Genomic DNA, 11,609 nt, shown 5'->3' with positions numbered 1-11,609 from the left:
AATTAAGCACCTGGTTACCCTTGGGTGAAAACAAACTCGATAATTAGTTGTTAAAATAACATAACACAGGTTTTATTGTGTATTGTTTGTTTTGTAGCTCATATACAATTATATTTGTATTTTTGTGAAGCACTCAGATGAACCAGTGCCAGGTTGGTGCTATGAATGAATTCTAAATAAATGTAAGTTGGTCTGGTATATTTTTCTCCTGAATGATATTACTTTCATGCACCTTCCCTATCAGACCATGCCAATCCACACCGCTACACCCAAAATCCTCCTGGGCTGCATGTCTTTGCTTTAGGGATGCTTAACTGGCCACTCCTCTTCTGTGCTGGTTGATCATAATCTTTGAGGACACCAGATTCTCCTGATCCTGGATAAACAAATTGCATGTAAACAAACATGAGTGGTGCCTGGGGACCAGTCACTTTGTAAGTATAATCCTGTTCTTTATTTCCTTACTGTGTTGCATTCTCTTATATGCTTGTCTCATATATCTCCTGTTTCTCAAACAGAAGATCTCTGATTCAATTTAGAATTTTCTCTCTGAGGAATTTTGAGAGAGTCTGTGGCTGTGGGCTGGTCTCGGAGTCACCGCCTACTCAATTGGTGCCTGACCATACATGTGGATCGATAGTATGTGTTAAACTCTTCTGGTGGTTTGCTGCAGGCTGCGTTAATCAAAGTGTGTTGGCTGCACATCCCTTCATCTGAAGCATGCATGCTCTTGTCTCGAGCTTGCCTCTCGAGTCATGACCAAAAGGTAAGCAATTTCAAAGACTACATACCAGTGCAGTAATGTACTGTACAAGAGGCTGCCCACCTTCCTGTTGTTTCTTCTTCAGACACACAAATATTTCTACCATCAATCATTTTGTACAAAAGCTGAAAATATTGAGTACATTCTTAACACATGCTGCAAAAATTGTTCTACCATCATTCATTTTGCAAAAAGATGAAAATATTGTTGACAGTCTAAAAAAATTCAAAAATTGCTCTCTTTAGAGCATAGAACCTATTCCCTATATATTTTGTCTCAATGTTGTTTTGTGTTTAGCCTTTATCTCATATGTTCAGTGGTTTATCCGGCCGGCATTTTGCTGTGGTCATGCCAGGAGCATGCACACACCGTCTCTTAGGAAGAACATGCTTAAACATTACAGTCTTGGGTCAAGTCCTAAAAATGAAAGTGGGGGGACTCATCAACAAACGCAATTGGGTGCTCGCTTTGGCAGCACGTATACTAAAATTGGAACGATACAGAGAAAATTAGAATGGCCCCTGCGCAAGGATGACACACAAATTCGTGCAGCGTTCCATATTTAAAAAAAAAAATGGAAAAAAAAAACGCAATTAGGATGTGATCTCGCCAGAAATTCACATATCAAGGTGAAATATGCACATTTCATTGAATTGGTTTTGCATAACCACCCAAATTGCACAAGACGCATGGCATTTGCCTTTCATAAAATCAACACACGCGCAAACCCAAGACAAGATATTTTCTTCTAATAGTGTTTTTGAAAGCGTTAAAAGGTGTGCATGTTTTAAACTCCCAGAACCAATACAAATGCTTTCCCTGGAACTTAAAGTACCGAGATGGGATATTTCACCTTTAGGTGTTGGTCATTTTTCTTCAAGTAATTATAGCGCAGCAGTGAAGTTTCCAGCCTACAAACCTGACCATTGTGGCTTTAATTCATACATTCCAAGAGGACGCCCAATGTTTCTCATTTAGCTGGGGGGGACTGAGTCCACCCTCTGAATAAAGTGGGTGGACTCTGCCCCCCACCCCCCTGCCCTGTACCCTGGAGTTCTGTTTCGGGTTGCCCACAAGATAAATCCGTTGTTCTTTTGATAAGCACTGCAAAGTCATTTTCCTATCAATGGTTTCCCTCTTTCAAATGAAAAGTCACGCACTCAAAGGTGATATTGTATTTCAGTGGCAGAGATGCATACTTACAGACACATGTGTTACATAATGTGCAGTTTTATTATGTGATGTGGCCTGCTCACCGATGTGGCTTGCCACCATACATCTATGAGTCCGAAAACATACACAGTAGGACTTGTGCTGACTCTGCTGGGAAGAAAAGGCGGGACAGGAAGTGACATGTACAAACTAGGTCCACTGGTGGTCTCAATGGTCTTTGAACACTTAAACAAGCACAGCATATATTATTGAGCATTACATGTGGACCCATAGACACCAAGCATTGTTCAACCAGGCCCACACATTTGGGCCTCATTATGGATGTACCACCAAACTCAAACACTGATACTGCATGCTGCAATGATGCAGTAATTCCATGCCCTATATGACTCCATTGGGGACATGAAGTATTACCACATGTGGTAGGACAATGCTTGTAATACTGCATGCAGGCCCTTTGTTGTGTGTCCCCATGGGGTTGTAAGAGTTTTAGGAACAAAACTTGTAATTTGGTGGAGCAGGTTAACAGACAGTATTTAGCACTATCACCAAACTAGTCATAAGGTAGAAAGGACCCCATCACTAATTTGGTGGTAAATCGTTTGACAAATTCACTAGTTTACCAACAAAATTGTTTACCGTTACCACTACTCGGTCAGTTGCGTAGGCTTACTCCAGGATACTGAGTGGTGGCACAGTGGTGGTAGTCCTCCTTTTAGAAGTCCGTAGGAGTCCATGAGGGAATGTTGGCACATTAACCACAAGCGGTAATTACACGTGGAACATCCAGTCATTTTTGGTGGCAAGTGGAAGATTCAATCCTTCACTTTATCTCCAGATTTGGAAATTGACGGTGCAGTAAAAGTGGTGGTGATTACGTTACTGCCCATAAAAGTGTCAGTAATGGAACAACTGCCACTTGTTTACCGCGCCACGGAACTCGCAATGCCACCCACGTTTTTCGCATAGCAACAAGGATTGCATCTCAGAAAACTAATTGTTTGGGAAAAGGCCTATTAGAAGATTCAACAAGGATTGCATCTCAGAAAACTAATTGTTTGGGAAAAGGCCTATTAGAAGTTTCTTTTGTGACAATGAAGTGACACTGAGGTCACAGGTTTGGAATTCCACAAGGAGAAATAACATGTCATACTTCCATGGCGCATACAATAACAGCCACTACGTTGGCTAATTGTAGGACTTTTTCTTGGCGGGATGGGTAGTAGTCACACAGATAAGGGTAGCACACACCTAGGAAATATTGTCCATCAGTGCCTATCTCAAATTTGCACGCTGGTTGCTAGGGTTAACCCTTAGCTCTCCCTGCATCAACCACCCTTCTTTTTGATGTGATATGGAATATAGATTTAGAATTATAATCTCTTTGCAAAGAGTCATCAGACAGTAGGAAGACAGAGCCGTCATTAGGAGCACAGCAGTCGCATTACCCTGGGACTACAATCTGGGCCATAATAATTTAGAAACGATTGGAGTCGCTTAAGAAAATTACCTTTAGGAACAAAAATGGTGCTTTTGTAAGTGGACTTCTTGATGTATTGGGACGTGTGGTGGGAGGCGCAGGCAGGCAGGCGGCGCGGGTTTGTCAGTTTCTCTTGTAATATTGTCTTCTGTTGATGAGCGGTGGTCATGCACTATTGCAATTCATAGAGTCGCGTTGGCGAATTTGATGCATCAGAACGCTTTGATTGATCGAGTTTGGGATTTTTCCTGCGCCTCCTTTGCTTGTCACAAATGTGACCGCTGATGCCTGCCGTGCTACATTAACACGCCTCATTTAATTGTACCCTCTTCCTGAGGCTCTTTCCAGCGCCAGGACAATTGGGAGGATCTGATGAGACCACAAATGTGTTAAGTTTTGTTGCAGGTTTTTTCAAGGATTGAAGGCAGCTGCAGGGTTTCTTGGCGTAATACAGTGGGGGGGAAGCTGAGGACAAGATCCTTTGTAGTCAGTGAGTGCCCCCAGATACATAGCGGTGCTTCCTCCTCAATAGCTTCCTTAGCTCCTCTAAAGACATCTGCAAAGGAGCTGAGGACAAGGCATTGAACATTGTCCAAGGAATTTATGGGCCAAGCTTGGGCTTAGACGGAGGATAGCACAGGGGCAAGACCACACAGAGCAACAAAGATTTGCATCCCGGATCCCAACTCAGATACGATATTAGGCGCGTTATATATAATAAAAAAAATAATAATAATAAATAAATAAATAAATAAAAGAGTATTAATGGCCCATTTCATACCTTGTACATGACATGATGGTATCCAGTGATATCGTTTCAGAAGATTAATCACACGTTTTTCCAGGGCATGAAATACCCTGCAATGAAATGTAATGGTTATATATTAGTTACAAAAGTTAGATAGAGAGTTTGGGAAAGGGCATATCGATTTGAGTGAGAGATATGGGGTAAGTAGAGGGGCTTGCAGGGTTGTCCCCTCCCAAGGAGAAAAAAGAGAGATTTGAAAAAAAAAAATACTATTGTGTAAAAAATATTTGACAACGAATCGAAAAGTAAAAAGAAAAAATGAAATCAACATGATAACGATGGCTTACCACCGCATTGCACCCATAACAAACAAAACTTTAACTTTAAAAAAAGTTATGTACATTTAATTATGACATACCTTATGAAATAACGTTTAAGACACATTGATGGAATGTGGCCCAGACGTTATGCCTCCTACAGCTTTGCAAGGCAGAGTTTCAAGGATTCCTACCCCAGCTCTTGGCCGTCTAGGTGTCTTCTTTTGTCAACTTACAACACATTGGAAACACTGGTAGAGGGAGAAAGGGGAACAATGGTACAGAGGGAGATGTACAAATCTAGATTGTGGGAGAGAGAAAAAACATGGCAGGGAAAGGAAACATGGGGAGAGGACAATAGGAGCAAAGCGGATCAGATGGAATTAAAGTCTGGGTTCCTGGAGAAGAGTGCACACGTTGAGAGAGTGCACAGACGTACAGAGGATGGAAAGGTATGGAGGAAAGGAGCATTAAGAAAGAGTGCACAGCATGTAGGTGTCTTGATGTGAAAGGAATAGGAGAACGGAGAGCGGAACGCGTTAGGACGTTGGGCAGCGGTGCACCTCAGGTGGATGTAAAGGCGGGGGTGGAAGGCTTATGGTGGGTGGAAGTGGGTGGAAGGCTTATGTTCCAACATTATCCATTCCGTTCGGGATACGCTAGTCCAGTCTCGGTTTTAACTTTGGATTCTGGGACTTGTAGTTGTGTGTTTATACCGTGGAAATCCACGACTACAGGTTCCACAATACAAAGTTAAAACCAGGACTGGACTACTGCCACCCAAATGGAATGGGCGATCATCATCAACCTACTTTTATTCGGTAAAAGAACCTTCAAGTTACAGTATAAAATGAAAATACATTAAAAAATAAAATAAAACATTCAAAATAGTTGTCAATGTTCCACGTATAAAACAATAGATATTGATTAAATAAAAATATACAGAATAAAAACCCAAGGGGAGTCAGCTTGCAACCTTGATTAAAAAAAAAGTTACACATTAAACCGTCTGAAATGTCTTCCTTAGTAGCAAAATTCACCAAAGGGGAGGAGGAATAGGTTAGAAACAGCATAACAGAATATAACGCACGAGTGCCAGCATCTCTTAGAACCGGTTTTGGATACAAACGTCTTAGGCCTAATGATTTTTCTCAAAGCAGAAAAAATGTGAGGCAGTTTCTTTTGATTTCCCACACATGGGGCATTGTCTCGGGAAGATAGCTCAGGGGCAATGTGCTCGCTCACGTTTAAAGTAAGATGATACAGAGCAACACATGTTCGATCCCCAGGTCCGCCCTGAGAATATATCAATCAGATGCTACCAGGTGCCACGTGTAGGTCAATGTAGCGAAAGGAAAAATACTCAGACGGGTGTCCAAAGATTGCTGGAAAGGAGGAGAAATATCCCCTAAATTACACTTAAAACCCGGATCGTCACTGTGCAAGATGCATTGAAGACCTAGTTTGCACTCAGAAGGTTCTGCAAAAAGATATTGCACATCCCTCCATTTAGCAGTGTTTTTTGCTCTAATCAGACCCGAACGACTCCAGTCCCTGGGGTTGCCCCACAGCGCCCCCATATCAAGGCACTCTAGCATAGACTTGATGTGAGCAAACCATGCATGCATTTTACCTCCATTTAGGGACGTAAGATGTGGCAACGCCTCCCAGTATTTCTCCAAACCAGGTTGGCCCTGAACTCATACCCAGAAAACTACTGGGGGAAGCATCGCCTGTGCACCTATTGAAGTAATTGCATGTTCCAGGAGGGTCGGGGCAGAGGGAGCACTCTTTGTGTTGAGAAAATATTCTTCGCACAAAGCTCATTTTAAACAACATAAATGATTTCGCTCGATTCCTTACCAGACTTGTTAATTCCTCATTTGACCACTCTTCAATTCCGGAAAGTATAAAAGCTGTCACAGTAACCCCATTGGTAAAAAAAAAAAAAAAGCGGAGTTGGATCCCAGAGATGTAAAAAAAAAAAAAAAACTGAGGCCTATTAGCAACTCCAATTTTCTGCTAAAAACAATTGATAAAGTAGCGATGAATCAATTACAAGCCCACCTGGAATCATCGGCTATCCTACATGGTATGAATCTGGGGTTAAGGGGGAACCACAGCACAAAGACAGCCCTCCTCCATCTGCAGGCTAACACGTTAGAGGGAAAAGCAGGCGTCTGGCCCTTCTGGATCTGTCCTCGTCTTTTGAGCTGCTAGACCATGATCAGTTACTCGCAACCCTGTCGGGGGCCCAGGAATTGTGCTACACAACCTACAAAGTGGATCAAATCCTGTTTCCCCAGTAGACAATCCTCAGTGTCCCGGGAAAGTGCCTCCTCACACCCGGCCCCCACCTACTATGGAGTCGCACAGGGAGCTTGCATTTCACCTACGCTCTTCAACCTGTATTTAAGAACTCTCCGTCATCTGTTAGAGACCCACGGGGACGAGTTTACAAACTACGCAGAAGACACTCAGGAGAGTTTGCAGAGAGATCATGAAATGACACTGAGATCCTGAATACAATTTATGGGGTCATCGAATGGTGGATGACCGAGAACTGTCGCTGCCTCAATGAAGAAAAAACAAAAAAAGCTATTCATCTTTCGGCAGCCCAAGGGCAAGAGCTAAGTTGGGGAAAGAATATGATAACTTTTGCATTAAGAACTGTACAATTGCTGTAGCAAAGAAAGTGAAAACCTTGGGGGTCTTCTTTAATGCCTCCTTGGGAAGCAAGACACATGGCCTCATTCTGAGTATGGCAGTAGGGGGTTAACGGCACTGGTAACGATGCCGGTGCCGTTAGCTCCCTACAGCCACATTCCGAGGTCCTGACCAGCCATTCTTAGCGGGACCCGTTAAGGGACCAGGGAGCAAAGAACAGGCCCGCTATTAGCGGGCCCGTTATTTGGTCCTTCCCATTCCCATTGAGCCCTATGGGGGCTCAAATGGAAATGGGGAATGGTTTTCTGAATGGGGACTTACTGGGTCCTCCAAGGTTGGAATGACCCGGTAAGTCCCCATTCAGAGAACCCGGACCCGGGTTTGGAGGAAGCCATGGTGCTAATAGCTAATAGCTCCATGGCTGCCTCCAAACTCGGAATGACCCCCACAGACTAGCTACCTATCTAGAAATTGTAATTATTATCTCAGGCTCTTGAAGAACATCAAACCATTCATCTCAAAAACAAGCTGTGCTGCAATAGGCTGAGCTATTATTCGCGCTCTATTAGATTACTGCAAAGCATTGTTTATAGGGGCCACAAAAAAAAAAAACGCTTACACAGATTGCAAATGCTCCAAAATTATGCTGTTCGTATCATTGAGGACATTTCAAGAAGAGATCATGTTTCATCGGGGAGGACCTCGTTGCATTGGCTTCCGATTGAGGCTCAAATCCACTTTATTTTTTTTTTATTTTAATAATTTTTTTATTAAGTTATGTGGTATACAATCATAAAGTCATAACTTCACAAACATAATGCAGTAAAACCTATACAATGGTATGGGTTAAACAGTGGTACAAGAAGGTGTTCCGAGAGAGCAATTAATTTAGTACACTGTGTATAATTAGGAGTTAAGCATTAGAGGAACAAATTGTCAATACAATTGAAAACAACCATAGCACAGTGTTGTGCTAAAGTTAGTGTAGAACGATTTCTGCATTATGATGTCTTAAGTGGGGGAAGACAAACACAAGACTGACAATTGACAAACACGAGATGTGAGGGGAGGGGGGAAAAAGGAAGGGAGGTAAGTATTAATGAAGAAAGGCACCTTGGCATATATTACAATAAAAATTCAGTTGAGTGATCGGATCAAAATTCACATGTAAAGATCTTGGGAGCATCAAAGGAGTATGAGATATTTGAGGATGTCACATTCCGTGCGTGGTTACATTAAAGTGATTCAGATAGCGAATGAAAAATGACCATTTAGCATTAAACTTGGGTATAGAATTAAGATTGTTTGCCATGCACATTTCCATCTTTTGCGTGAGACATATATTGTTCCACCAACTTCTTATACACAAGGAACGAGAATTTTTCCAATTGGCAGTTATACATTTCTTAGCCAAACAAATGAAAAGATCATAGAGCTTGGATGCACCAGAGGGCAAGTGGGTGGTAATAGCCAGACTACCTAAAACAATGTTCATAAATGAAAGTGGTATGTCAATGAAAAAAATAGAGTTAAGGTATTTCCACACTTGTTGCCAGAACTTAAGGGTATAGGGACATGAGAAGAACATGTGCTCATACGATGCAGGAGTGACTCCACATGTCCAACAATTATCATTGTTATTGATATTGGATAGAGATAGTTTGGCTGGTGTGATGAAAGCTCTGTGTATAAAGAAGAAAAAATGTTGGGAGTTATTTGCTGATGTTGAGATATATTTGATTCTAGAGAAGAGCTTAGACCATGTGTGATCGTTTAAAATGTATCCGAAGTCATCTTCCCATTTGTGGCGTATCGAGCACAACTTCAGGGATGATATGAGAATGTTGTAGAATGTTGAAGCCTTTGTGTCAGTGGGCATTGTAAGATGTATCAATCTTGAGGCATCAGGAGTCAGAATATCATTGGAGGAGCTGTGGAGAGCGTCAAAGCATGAATTAACTAATTCATTATAAAAGTTGTAATCTGTGTTGGGGATTGAGAATTGACATTTAAGCTGCTGAAAGGAAAGGATAGATGATTTATTTATGATTTGTTGTATAAATCTGATACCCTTTTTCTTCCAGGATTTTCTATTTAGGGTTTTATTCTTAATCAGTATCTTATTATTATGCCATAGGTAAGGAGAAAGGTGTTTTTTTGGGGAGTCTGTCTGTGTGAATAAAAAGAGTTGGAGGGCTGATATTGTGGCTCTAATGGGTTCTGATATAGCCAGTGAGGAGTGCTTAGATATATAAATGAGGTCGGTGATTTCTACTGGATACATTAACTGCTTCTCTATGGTACACCATGTGGCAATGTCTGACGTTATGGGGCAGGCAAACCAGTATCTAGCTTGCTTCAAAAGAAAAGCAGTGTGGTATGCTTTGAAATCAGGAAACCTAACACCTCCTTTGTCATATGGAGCCTTTAATTTGATTAAGGCTATTCTTTTGCTTTTGCCCTCCCCCCATAGGAAATTTAGTAGGATAGAGTAAATTGATTTATAAAAGGAAGGAGATATTGGAACACATAGGAGTTGTAGATAATATAAAATTATTGGTGATAACATCATCTTGATCGTATCTAGTCGGCCCCACCAAGACAGATACAAGGGGGACCATCTGGATGTTAATTCCTTAAGTCTATTTAGTAATGATTGAGTGTTCTGTTTGATGGTGTCTTGGATGGTAGGAGCAAATCTAAGGCCTAAGTATTTAATAGAGGAACTGCACCATTTAAAACCAAAGGGGTCTATGTCATGTTTAAAGCAGTAGGGATTGAGGGGCATAATTTCTGACTTATCTTTGTTAAGTTTGTACCCTGAAACTGAACTAAATTGGGATAGTACTTCAAGTAAATATGGGAGGTGTATTTTGGGGTTTTTGATGAGAATAAGGATGTCATCAGCGTAAGCAGCTATTTTAATATGGGATGTGCCACTTGCTATACCTGGAATATTTTTATTGGATCTGATTAATTCTAGTAACGGTTCTAAGGAGAGGATGTATAGAATAGGTGAGAGGGGGCAACCTTGTCTAGTACCTCTGCTGAGGGAAAAAAATGGGGAGGTAAGACCATTAATACATATTGAAGATTTTGGGGATGAGTAAAGTAAACTGACTAGAGAGATGAACTTGTCACTGCAACCGTGCCAGCGGAGGGATTGAAACATGAAGTCCCAGCTGACTCGGTCAAAGGCTTTTTCTGCATCTAGTGCTATAACCGCTGCGCCCTGTTTATCTTTTTTATTTTTACTGGATAAGTGGATAGCATTTAGAAGGAGTCTGGCATTGGAAGAGATGTTGCGCCCTTTAACATATCCGACTTGTTCAGGTTTGACAAGGTAAGGAAGGGAGGATTCGATCCTGTTGGCTAAGATTTTTGCAAAGATTTTACTTTCTACGTTTATTAGAGAGATGGGCCGATAATTACCTGGTAGAGACGGGTCCTTATCGGGTTTGGGGAATAGAATAAGCAAGGCTTCTGAGAAGGAACCTGAGGATGCTTCTTGGGATATAAAGTAAGAAAATAGATTTTGAAGCTTGGGTATAAGAGATTGAGCTAACCTATCATAGAATTCTGTGGAAAGGCCATCTGGGCCTGGAGCCTTGCTTTTACCCAATCCTTTGATTGCTTTGGAAATCTCTGGGAGAGTAATTGCAGAGTCTAAAGAGGATAAATCAGCTTGGGGGTAGGAGGATCTATTAATGTTATCAAAAAAGGACGTGATGTTATTATGGGGAATGGAGTTTTCGGGAGTGTATAGTTTGGTGTAGAAGTCTCTAAAACAATTTAGTATATCTTTGGGATGGTGATGCACTTTGCCTGAAGGGTCTTTGATGTGAGATATGAAAAATTGTTCCTTTTTGGTTTTTAGGTAAGAGGCCAGTGCTTTTCCAGCTTTGTTGGATGTTTGATATATTTTAGTTTTGTATTTAAGAATTGTCCCTGCAGCAAGATTTGTGATCTCTTTGTTAATTGAGTAGCGTAAAGTCAGTACTTTGTGGAGATTGGTAGGGTTGGAAACACTATAGTAGTGTTGTTCGGCTGTAGTTAGCTGAGAGTAAAGGTCATCTAAGTGTTTTTTGCGTAGAGCTTTCATTTTTCCAGAGTAAGCCATGATGTGACCTCTTAATGCAGCTTTAAAGGCATCCCAATTATTCCCTACCGAAGTGTCACAGTCTTGATTATCCGCATAGAATTGTTGAACAAAAGACTCTACGGATAGGATGAATTGAGGGTCTTGTAAAAGAAAATTGTTAAGCTTCCACCGAGATGACGGTTTCCGAACATCAGAAAGACTGAAAGAGGTACAAACAGGGGCATGATCAGAAATAATGATATTTTCTATTTTGGAATCTATAATGGTACCTGTAAGGTTTTTAGTGGAAAAAATATAGTCAAGACGAGAGAGAGTATTATGTGGGGAAGAGTGGAAAGTGTAGTCAAGTGGAGTAGGGT

At 41.3% G+C, this 11,609-nt stretch overlaps 1 non-coding gene across 1 annotated transcript; it reads left to right on the top strand.

Moving 5' to 3' along the window:
- Positions 1-1,222: 1,222 nt before the first annotated feature.
- On the top strand, positions 1,223-1,329 carry LOC138505351 (U6 spliceosomal RNA). Its single transcript, XR_011280150.1, has one exon. It is a non-coding gene; the product is annotated as a U6 spliceosomal RNA (small nuclear RNA).
- Positions 1,330-11,609: the final 10,280 nt, after the last annotated feature.

Source organism: Ambystoma mexicanum, chromosome 11 (assembly GCF_040938575.1).
Source record: "Ambystoma mexicanum isolate Mex_15411 chromosome 11, UKY_AmexF1_1, whole genome shotgun sequence".
Taxonomy (NCBI): Eukaryota; Metazoa; Chordata; class Amphibia; order Caudata; family Ambystomatidae; genus Ambystoma; species Ambystoma mexicanum.
The sequence above is the reverse complement of the archived record's forward strand: the minus strand, read 5'-3'. Positions and strand labels throughout refer to the sequence as shown.